At 42.3% G+C, this 10,748-nt stretch overlaps 1 protein-coding gene across 1 annotated transcript in view; it reads left to right on the top strand.

Annotated features, from left to right (window-relative positions):
* Window positions 1-280: 280 nt before the first annotated feature.
* Window positions 281-10,748, top strand: part of SLC6A6 (solute carrier family 6 member 6) — a 168,379-nt gene continuing 157,911 nt past the window's right edge. The window contains exon 1 of the mRNA XM_053720918.1: window positions 281-658. The gene's annotated coding sequence lies outside the window, so the exon portion shown is untranslated. The remainder of the gene's footprint in view (window positions 659-10,748) is intronic.

Here is a 10,748-nt window from a genome sequence, read left to right as displayed (position 1 = left end):
AATGTGACATTAGCATTATAGTTATTTATCACTAGCTGTATAATAATTTGTCACTTGCACTGTATCAGTATCACTAGTTGTATAACAATGTGACACTAGCTGTATAATAATGTGTCACTTGCACTGTATCAGTGTCACTAGCTGTATAACAATGTGATATGAGCTTTGGGAATGTATCTTCCCTTCTTGCTATGACTGTATGAATGTTTCTTCCCACATCACACAAAACCCCACCCCAAAGCAAGCTGATGGATGAAGCTGGTTATTTTCCACTATGAATCTAATGCTGGGAGCTCATATGCTCGAGGATCTGGCAGATTGTGTTCAGTGTGAATCTGATTCTCTTATACAGAGGGACCTGCGTTACAGTTCATTGGGAATCTTGAAGCTTTATACAGAGGCATCTGAGAAAACCTGTAGCCATCATACTGAGGGATCTGAGAGAATCTGTAGCCCTTTTACAGATGCATCTGAGAGAACCTGTGGCTCTTATACAGAGGGAGATCAGATTTTGTTCATTAGGAATTTAGAGACTATATGCAGCAGAGGGACTGTAGATTCTGTATGCTGGGGGAGTTTACAATTTATGTACAGAAGGATCATACAAACGTGAGAGTACTGGAGCAGTCTAGCTGACCTGCACAGAAACCATCCACAGGTGGGTACTGCAACCTTATATCTTTATATAGTATGCTGAATTAAAACACCTTTATCCAGCCTGTCACTAGATATACATCAGTTGTGTTACACCTGCACTAGGTCACACCTCTCCCTGGGCTATGCCTGTCCCTGGGTTACACCTGCACCGGGTCATGCCTGTTCCTGGGTTACACCTGCACTGGGTCACGCCTGTTCTTGGGTTACACCTGCACTGGGTCATGCCTGTTCCTGGGTTACACCTGCACTGGGGCATGCCTGTTCCTGGGTTACACCTGCACTGGATCACGCCTGTTCCTGGGTTACAACTGCACTGGGTAATGCCTGTTCCTGGGTTACACCTGCACTGGGTCATGCCTGTTCCTGGGTTACACCTGCACTGGGTCACGCCTGTCCCTAAGTTACATCTGCACTGGGTCATGCCTGTTCCTGGGTTATACCTGCACTGGGTCATGCCTGTTCCTGGGTTACACCTGCACTGGGTCACACCTGTCCCTGGGTTTTAACTGTCCCTGGGTTACACCTGCACTGGGCCACGCTTGTCCCTGGGTCACACCTGTTCCTGGGTTACAGCTGCACTGGGTCACACCTGCACTGGGCAACACCTGTCCCTGGGTCACACCTGCATTGAGTTACGCCTGTCCCTAGGTCACACCTGTTCCTGGGTTACACTTGTACTGGGTCACGCTTGTCCCGGGCTATGCCTGTCAGTGGGTCACACCTGCACTGGGTCACACCTGTCCCTGGGCTATACCTGTCCCTGGGTTACACATTCACCAGGTCACGCTTGTCCCTGGGTCATACCTGCACTGGAACAAACCTGCACTGGGTCACGCCGGGCCCTGTGTCATGCCTATTCCTGGGTCACACCTGTCTGTGGGTCACACCTGTCCCAGGGCTGCAGATGTCCCTGGGCTATATATCCTCAGGGTTATACCTGTCACTTGGCTACATCTGTCACTGGGTTATATATCCTTAGGGTTACACCTGTCCCTGGGTAATATATCCTCAGGGTTACACCTGTCCCTGGGCAATATATCCTCAGGGTTACACCTGTCCCTGGGCAATATATCCTCAGGGTTACACCTGTCCCTGGGCTATATATCCTCAGGCCTACACCTTACCCTGGACTATATATCCTCAGGGTTATATCTGTCATTTGGCTACATCTGTCACTGGGTTATATATCCTCAGGAATAAATCTGTCCCTGGGCAATATAGCCTCAGGTTTACACCTGTCCCTGTGCTATATATCATCAGGGCTACATCTGTTCCTGGGCAATATATCCTCAGGGTTACACCAGTCCCTGGGCTATATATCATCAGGGCTACATCTGTCCCTGGGCAATATATCCTTAGGGTTACACCTGTCCCTGGGCTACACTCCTCACTTGGTTATATATCCTCAGGGATACACCTCTCCCTGGGCTACACCTTACACTGAGCTAAACCACCTCAGGGTTACACCATTCCCTAGACTTCACCCCTCCCTGGGTTTTATTTTGTCAGGGCTGCAGCTGTCCCTGGGTCACACCTGTCACTAGACTACACCTCTCCCTGGTCACACCTCACCCTCGGCTACACCTATGTTAGTTTGCATTCAGCTTTGGGTTCCTTCAGTTCTCTGATTAAATCTTTACTTGATGCCTGGAAGATTTAAACCCTCAGCACATCTAGGCACAGATGAATTAGATGTTTCCTTGTTCTTTAAAGGGACCGTCTACACCAGAATTGTTATTGTTTAAAAAGATATATAATCCCTTTATTACCCATTCCTCTGTTTTATATAACCAACACAGTTATATTAATATATGTTTTACCTATGTAATTACTTTGTATCTAAGCCTCTGCAAGACTGCCCCCTTATCTCAGTGTTTTTAACAGGCATGCAGTTTAGCCAATCAGTGCATACTTCTAAATAACTCCACGGGAGTGAGCACAATGTTAACTATATGACACACATGAACTAGTACAGTCCAACTGTGAAAAACTTTCAAAATGCTCTAAGCTAAGAGACGGTTCTCAACGGTTTAGAAATCAGTTTGAGCCTAACTAGGTTTAGCTTTTCAAAAATACCATCAAGGGAACAAAGCAAATATAATGATAAAAGTCAATTGGAAAGTTGTTTAAAATTGCATGCCCTATCTGAATCATTAAAGTTTCATTTTGACTAGACTGTCCCTTTAAGCACTTTTGTTCTATGATATCACTACTAACTTCTACTAGTGCACAAACAAATATCAGTTGTAATAGGCAGAGTATGACAGGGAACTTTGTTGCACAGTTGTATCAGTTAACCAGCTACCTGAAAGAAATGCTTTCTAGGCAGGAGCTTCAGCTGCATATAAAAATGGGTCTCTTTTTGTCCCTCTAAATATATTTTTATCTCAGTGCAATACTTATTAACTAAACTATGGTTTAATAATTATTTTTTTATCTTGGTAGTTTTTATATTGTCTGTCTTTATCATGAAAACGTCAAAATACTTGCCTTTCCAAACAAATTGTCCCCTTCTGCGAATATTATTAATGTGTCAATTACTCTGTACTGTGTCCTAATAAAATGTCTGTCTGTCCGCCTGTACCTTGTCCTAATTAAATGTCTGTCTGCCTGTTGTGTTGTAATAAAAAGTAACTCTGTCGTAATAAATGTCAGTCTGTCTGGCCTGTATTGTGTCATAATAAAAAGTCAGTCTTTCTGCCTGTACTGTGTCGTAATAAAATGTCAGTCTGTCCGCCTGTACTGTGTCGTAATAAAAAGTTAGTCTATCTGGCCTGTACTGTGTTGTAATAAAAAGTCAGTCTGTCCGCCTTACTGTGTCATAATAATGTCAGTCTGTCCGCCTGTACTGTGTGGTAATAAAAAATGAGTCTGTCCGCCTGTACTGTGTCCTAATAAAATGTCAGTCTGTCTGGCCTGTGTTATGCTGTAATAGAATGTCTGTCTGGTCTGTACTGTGTCCTAATAAAATGTCAGTCTTTCTGCCTGTACTCTTTCCTAATAAAATGTCAGTGTGTCTGCCTGTACGGTGTCCTAATAAAATGTCTGTCTGCTTGTACTGTGTCCTAATAAAATGTCAGTTTGTCCTTTTATACTCTATCTTAATAAAATGTCAGTCTGTGACCTGTAAACTGGAACAAGTATTTGTGACCATGGGGTAGATTTATCATAGTGCGAGTGGACATGATACGATGTAGCGTATCATGTCTGCTGCACATCGATAAATGCCGACAGCATACGCTGTCGGCATTTATCATTGCACAAGCAGTTCTTGTGAACTGCTGGTGCAATGCCGCCCCCTGCAGATACGCGGCCAAACAGCCGCTAGCAAGGGGTGTCAATCAACCCGATCATATTTGATCGGCTTGATTTCTGTCTGCGGCCTCAGAGCAGACGGACAAGTTATGGAGCAATATATCCTTAGGGTTACACCTGTCCCTGGGCTACACTCCTCCCTTGGTTATATATCCTCAGGAATACACCTCTCCCTGGGCTACACCTTACACTGAGCTAAATCACCTCAGGGTTACACTGTTCCCTAGGCTTCACCCCTCCCTGGGTTTTATTTTGTCAGGGCTTCACCTGTCCCTGGGTTACACCTGTCACTAGACTACACCTCTCCCTGGTTACACCTCTCCTTCGGCTACACCTGTGTTGGTTTGCATCCTGCTTTGGGTTCCTTCAGTTCTCTGATTAAATCTTGACTTGATGCCTGGAAGATTTAAACTCTCAGCACATCTAGGCACAGATGAATAAGATGTTTCCTTGTTCTTTAAGCGCTTTTGTTCTGTGATATCACTACTAACTTCTACAAGTGCACAAACAAATATCAGTTTTAATAGGCAGAGTATGACAGGGAACTTTGTTGCACCGTTGTATCAGTTAACCCGCTAACTGAGAGAAATGCTTTCTAGGCAGGAGCATCAGTTACATATAAAAATGGATCTCTTTTTGTCCCTCCAAATATATTTTTATCTCAGTGCAATACTTATTAACTAAACTATGGTTTAAAAATGATTTATTATTTTTTATCTTGGTAGTTTGTATAATGTCTGTCTTTATCATGAAAACGTCAAAATACTTGCCTTTCCAAACAAATTGTCCCTTTCTGTGAATATTATTATGTCAATTACTCTGTAGTGTGTCCTAATAAAATGTCTGTCCGTCTTTACCTTGTCCTAATTAAATGTCTGCCTGCTTGTACTGTGTCCTAATAAAATGTCAGTTTGTCCTTTTATACTCTATCTTAATAAAATGTCAGTCTGTGACCTGTAAACTGGAACAAGTATTTGTGACCATGGGTTAGATTTATCATAGTGCGAGTGGACATGATACGATGTAGCGTATCATGTCTGCTGCACATCGATAAATGCCGACAGCATACGCTGCCGGCATTTATCATTGCACATGCAGTTCTTGTGAACTGCTGGTGCAATGCCACCCCCTGCAGATACGCGGCCAATCAGCCGCTAGCAAGGGGTGTCAACCAACCCGATCGTATTCGATCGGCTTGATTTCTGTCCGCGGCCTCAGAGCAGAAGGACAAGTTATGTAGCAATATATCCTTAGGGTTACACCTGTCCCTGGGCTACACTCCTCCATTGGTTATATATCCTCAGGAATACACCTCTCCCTGGGCTACACCTTACACTGAGCTAAACCACCTCAGGGTTACACCGTTCCCTAGGCTTCACCCCTCCCTGGGTTTTATTTTGTCAGGGCTTCACCTGTCCCTGGGTTACACCTGTCACTAGACTACACCTCTCCCTGGTCACACCTCTCCCTCGGCTACACCTGTGTTGGTTTACATTCTGTTTTGGGTTCCTTCAGTTCTCTGATTAAATCTTGACTTGATGCCTGGAAGATTTAAAACCTTGGTAATTTGTATAATGTCTGTCTTTATCATGAATACGTCAAAATACTTGCCTTTCCAAACAAATTGTCCCCTTCTGCGAATATTATTATGTCAATTACTCTGTACTTTGTCCTAATAAAATGTCTGTCCGCCTGTACCTTGTCCTAATTAAATGTCTGTCCGTCTGTACCTTGTCCTAATTAAATGTCTGTCTGCCTGTACCTTATCCTAATTAAATGTCTGCCCGCCTGTACCTTGTCTTAATTAAATGTCTGTCCGCCTGTACCTTGTCCTAATAAAATGTCTGTCCTCCTGTACCTTGTCCTAATAAAATGTCTGTCCGTCTGTACCTTGTCCAAATTAAATGTCTGTCCTCCTGTACCTTGTCCTAATAAAATGTCTGTCCCCCTGTACCTTGTCCTTATTAAATGTCTGCCCGCTTGTACCTTGTCCTAATAAAATGTCTGTCCGCCTGTACCTTGTCCTAATTAAATGTCTGCCCGCCTGTACCTTGTCCTAATAAAATGTCTGTCTGCCTGTACCTTATCCTAATTAAATGTCTGTCCGCCTGTACCTTGTCCTAAAAAAATGTCTGTCTCCCTGTACCTTGTCCTAATTAAATGTCTGCCCGCCTGTAACTTGTCCTAATAAAATGTCTGTCCGCCTGTACCTTGTCCTAATTAAATGTCTGTCCGCCTGTACCTTGTCCTAATAAAATGTCTGCCCGCCTGTGCCTTGTCCTTATTAAATGTCTGTCCACCTGTACCTTGTCCTAATAAAATGTCTGTCCGCCTGTACCTTGTCCTAATTAAATGTCTGTCCGTCTGTACCTTGTCCTAATAAAATGTCTGCCTGCCTGTACTGTGTCATAATAAATGTCTGTCCGCTTGTACCTTGTCCTAATAAAATGTCTGTCCGCCTATACCTTGTCCTAATTAAATTTCTGTCTGTCCACCTGTACCTTGTCCTAATTAAATGTCTGTCTGTCCATCTGTACCTTGTCCTAATAAAATGTCTGTCCACCTGTACCGTGTCCTAATTAAATGTCTGTCTGTTCGCCTGCACCTTGTCCTAATAAAATGTCTGTCAGCCTGTACCTTGTCCTAATTAAATGTCTGCTCGCCTGTACCTTGTCCTAAATAAATGTCTGTCCGCCTGTACCTTGTCCTAATTAAATGTCTGTCCTCCTGTACCTTATCCTAATTAAATGTCTGCCCGCCTGTACCTTGTCCTAATAAAATGTCTGTCCGCCTGTACCTTGTCCTAATAAAATGTCTGCCCGTCTGTACCTTGTCCTAATAAAATGTCTGCCTGCCTGTACTGTGTCGTAATAAATGTCAGTCTGTCTGGCCTGTACTGTGTCCTAATAAAATGTCAGTCTGTCCGCCTGTACCTTGTCTTAATAAAATGTCTGCCTGCCTGTACTGTGTCGTAATAAAGTCTGTCTGGCCTGTACTGTGTCCTAATAAAATTTCAGTCTGTCCGCTAGTACTGTGTCATAATAAAAAGTCAGTCTATCTGGCCTGTACTCTGTTGTAATAAAAAGTCAGGCTGTCCGCCTTACTGTGTCTCAATAATGTCAGTCTGTCTGCCTATACTATGTCGAAATAAAAAGTCAAACTGTCCGCCTGTACTGTATCCTAATAAACTGTCAGTCTGTCTGGCCTGTGCTGTAATAAAATGTCAGTCTGTCTGGCCTATACTGTGTTCTAATAAAATGTCAGTCTGTCCTTCTATACTCTTTCCTAATAAAATGTCAGTCTGTGACCATGAGTTCAATAATGTAGATTCAAGTGCTTTGAAAGGCACTCTCGTGAACGAGTTTGGACTTGCTTTGGAGGAGCATCCGCTATAGAAAAACACAATCACAAAGGGTCTCCGAAGCAGGTACAATGTAGCAAGGCAGCGGGTTCCTGATTTACAGTTTAAATAATGTTAAAATCAGGAATAAGAAGATATTTTAAGTCCTTTGCATACTCTTGTTTACAGTTCATGCCAACATGAAAAACTGTGCTTTAACAAGCAATAGATGTAAATATTGTCCAAAATAATACTTGTGACAGTTGAAAAGCGCCTATATAGCAATAGAAAATTGTTGCATAGTCTGCTGATCCTGCCAACATACAAGATACATTCAGATGGTTTAGCAGTGGTGTGGATTGAAACAAATTACCATAGGTTCCTATGTAAATCAAGATTGATTGATCCCTTTTTAAACCTGATTTAGAAGATGCCAACACTGTTAGTGACAATCACGACAGTGTGAGTGTGACTTACAGTCAAATATTAAAATTAAAATTAAAAACATGCCATTTGTAGATGATGGGGTCCTGAAGTGACTTTACCTGCAGATCCCTTTAGCTGTACTGATATCACTTACTCAGCACATATACATACAGGTATACCTCACTTTACAGCGCTTCACTTTACAGCACTTCACTAATACAACGCTTTGTGGAGCTGAAGTCGAACCTCCAAGGATTTTGAAACACTGCTGTAATCATCATGAGATTGCGAGAAATGTGACTGGCACCATTTCGTTATGCTTAGTTCACTCTGTTTACAGCATTACAGTGTAATTTGTGCCTCAGTGTTATAGTCTGGCAAATTTTACTACAGTAATTGTCTCTATTTCTTTCCTAAGATATGGTGAGTCCACGGAATCATCAATTACTAGTGGGAATATCACTCCTGGCCAGCAGGAGGAGGCAAAGAGCACCAAAACAAAGCTGCTATATATGTCACTTCCCTTACCCATAACCTCTAGTCATTCTCTTTGCCTGCGGTGCAAGGAGGAGGTGAAGTTTTGGTGTCTGATCTACAATCAAGATTTTTTTATTTTAAAGCAGAGTAGGTTTGCTCTGATCTAAAGGGTCTAGCCATAGCCCATGTCAGTCTCTTCAGTAGGGCAATGGTGGCTTTTAAGCAATTGGGAACTTGTGGGGTACAATCCTCACTGTGTTTTCCCAAAACATTTTGCTGCCTTATTTAGATATCCTGAGTAAGTTTACTCAGTCTTTCTGTATTTCCACAGGTCCATGTGAGGGATGGCATCCTCTCAAACCAGGTGAACTGTCCTGCTGCCGGACAGATTAATATTGAGGTAAGTGCCAGTTTTATTTTTCTATGTAGCAGGGAAAAATTCGGCACTTATTCAGCTGAAACACTGCAGGGACGTTTTTTTTATTATTCCTGTTAGGGTGCAGGTTTTTATGGCAGTTTTTGCAGGCACTGTTAATGTGAGGAGTTATTTATTGTATTGATGGCTCAGTGAGGATTTGTTTTTAGTAACAGATTATGTACTTTTTTGGAGGGGGTTTGTTTTGAAGCCTGTTTTTTTAAGAAAGTTTTTTTTTTTTTTTTTTTTAAATATATATATATTTTTTTAAAATGGCTTTATTTGTCAGCTGTAGGACCGCCCCTTTTAGGGAGCTTCTGATTATGTGATGTCAGAGGGTTTTTTTGGCACTTTTTTTTCACTTACTGTAGAGTGAGGTGCCCATATTTCAGATGGCTCTGCTATTTAGAAGGCTTCTTGCTGTTTTTGCTTCTCTGGAAATCCAGATTGTAAACGGGATAGTTTTTTTCCTCAGTTTGCTGCAGGTTGCAGGACAGATAGGGCACCTCAGTAATTCTGTAGAGTGTTGCCTGGGGTATGTTTTATTGATTTAGTAAATTTAAAGGGAACATTTATTTAAGAACTTTTTTTGGTTCTGTATTTTATCCTTTGTTAAAAGATAAAAAACAGAATTTATGCTTACCTGATAAATTTCTTTCTCCTACGGTGTGTCCGGTCCACGGCTTCATCCTTACTTGTGGGAATATTCTCTTCCCCAACAGGAAATGGCAAAGAGAGCACAGCAAAAGCTGCCCATATAGCTCCCCCTCTGGCTCCGCCCCCCAGTCATTCGACCGACGGTTAGGAGAAAAAGGAGAAACCATAGGGTGCCGTGGTGACTGTAGTGTATAGAAAGAAAAAATTTGAAACCTGACTAAAAGCCAGGGCGGGCCGTGGACCGGACACACCGTAGGAGAAAGAAATTTATCAGGTAAGCATAAATTCTGTTTTCTCCTACATTGGTGTGTCCGGTCCATGGCTTCATCCTTACTTGTGGGAACCAATACCAAAGCTTTAGGACACGGATGAAGGGAGGGAACAAGTCAGGTTACCTAAACGGAAGGCACCACGGCTTGCAAAACCTTTCTCCCAAAAATAGCCTCCGAAGAAGCATAAGTATCAAATTTGTAAAATTTGGCAAAAGTGTGCAGAGAAGACCAAGTCGCTGTCTTACATATCTGATCAACAGAAGCCTCGTTCTTGAAGGCCCATGTGGAAGCCACAGCTCTAGTAGAGTGAGCTGTAATTCGTTCAGGAGGCTGCCGTCCGGCAGTCTCATAAGCCAATCGGATTATGCTTTTCAGCCAAAAAGAAAGAGAGGTAGAAGTAGCTTTCTGCCCTCTCCTCTTACCAGAATAAACCACAAACAAAGATGATGTTTGTCTGAAATCCTTCGTTGCTTCTAAATAGAATTTTAAAGCACGGACCACATCTAAATTGTGTAACAAATGTTCCTTCTTCGAAGCTGGATTCGGACACAGAGAAGGAATAACTATTTCCTGGTTAATATTCCTGTTGGAAACCACTTTTGGAAGAAAACCAGGTTTGGTACGCAAAACAACCTTATCTGCATGGAATACCAGATAGGGTGGATCACACTGCAAAGCAGACAATTCAGAAACTCTTCTAGCAGAAGAAATAGCAACCAAAAACAGAACTTTCAAAGATAGTAACTTAATATCTATGGAATGCAAAGGTTCAAACGGAACCCCTTGAAGAACTGAAAGAACTAAATTTAGACTCCATGGAGGAGTCATGGGTCTGTAAACAGGCTTGATTCTGACTAAGGCCTGTACAAATGCTTGTACATCTGGCACTGCTGCCAGGCGTTTGTGTAACAAAACAGACAGAGCAGATATCTGTCCTTTTAGAGAACTCGCGGACAACCCTTTATCCAAACCCTCTTGGAGAAAGGAAAGAATCCTAGGAATTTTAATTTTACTCCAAGAGAATCCCTTGGATTCACACCAACAGATATATTTTTTCCATATTTTATGGTAAATTTTACTAGTCACAGGTTTTCTGGCTTGGACCAGAGTATCTATAACTGAATCTGAAAACCCATGCTTAGATAAAATCAAGCGTTCAATTTCCAAGCAGTCAGCTGCAGAGAGACTA

The sequence above is a fragment of the Bombina bombina genome, chromosome 7 (genome assembly GCF_027579735.1).
Source record: "Bombina bombina isolate aBomBom1 chromosome 7, aBomBom1.pri, whole genome shotgun sequence".
Taxonomy (NCBI): domain Eukaryota; kingdom Metazoa; phylum Chordata; class Amphibia; order Anura; family Bombinatoridae; genus Bombina; species Bombina bombina.
Note: the sequence above shows the minus strand (reverse complement) of the source record. Positions and strands in the feature narration are given on the sequence as shown.